The following is a 1,239-nucleotide window of genomic DNA, read 5'->3' on the forward strand; positions in this document are numbered from 1 at the left end:
GCCCCCCCCCCCCCCCCCCCGGGGACTAAGAAAGGAAAACATCCGCCAGAAGATCACGAGTCAGAACTACTGGGGAAAAAAAACCCACACACACACACGGCATGTCCCTCTTCCGAGACTGGGGTGGTGACTTACTCGAGAGGAGACCTTCCCAGGCTGCAAAGACCTTCCTCGGCTGTTGCGCTCCCTGTTTTTCCCGCCCGCCCAGGCGGAAGCGACCTCTTCCACTCCCTCCACCCCTTTCCCGGCCTCTCTAGCCCACACCTCGGCTGCCTTAACCCTTTCAGAGCTGCAGGCAGATGAAAGAGGAGGCTCCTCCCCCCCGCCCTCCCCGTCAGAGCAGCGCCCGGACCTCTCTCTCTCCCCCCCCCCGCGCTGGGCTGGACTTGGGCTCCCCTCAGAGGCGCCCTCCCCCCCAGAATGCAGCTCAGTGGGATTCCTCGGGGGTCATTCTGTACAGGGTCGCACTCCCTCCCGGGGAGCCCCCAGGCTGCTCAGCCCTCCCAGAAGACGGGGTGGAGGGTGGGGATTGGGCGGAAGGGGGGGAAGGGAAGCGAAGGGCGCTCAGGACCTTGAGTGGGTCCGGCTTTCGGGGGTCGCCTTGGGAATCCGGGCTCTTGCGACGTCCTTCCCTGATTCTCAGAAAGGGACTCTGGTCAGGCCTCAGGAAAGCCCCCCCCCGGTCCCTCCTTGCAGGCCGTTCTTGGCAGGGGCTCCTTCTTTGGTGGGGCGGGACTCCCGGGGGATATACCAGCACTTTTTCCCGGAGGGGGGTTGTTCCGCGAAGTCCCGAGGAGGAATTGGGGGGGGGGAGAAGGAGGGCGACTTTCTCTAGGAGTCCTGCCCCCTCCCCTTTGTAAAGGACGGGAAAGCCCTAGTGGTGCAGGGCCGGTGCCAGGTTTTTTTGCACAGTAAACGAGGCTACCTTCTGCCCCCGCCCCGCCCCCAATTTTCAAACAAATGCACTTTAGGAACAAAAACACAAAATTTGAAATTGCTAAAAAAAAATTAATTGTGAGAACAAGTATTACAATCTCAGGTTTTCAATTTCACTCACTGTTTTGTGAGGGGAGGATACGCACAGAAAAGTTCAAAGGCCTCCTTGCCACACACCCTGCTGAGCTCCTGACAGTCAGAGTAGACAAGACTGACTTAGATGGACCTACCTCTGATTCAGGATAAGGCGGCTTCACTGTGTGCTCAGTGCATGGGGGGGGGGGGTTTCTCTACACTACACCT

Source organism: Gekko japonicus, unplaced genomic scaffold (assembly GCF_001447785.1).
Source record: "Gekko japonicus isolate JY-2015 unplaced genomic scaffold, Gekko_japonicus_V1.1 scaffold6031, whole genome shotgun sequence".
NCBI classification, from domain to species: domain Eukaryota; kingdom Metazoa; phylum Chordata; class Lepidosauria; order Squamata; family Gekkonidae; genus Gekko; species Gekko japonicus.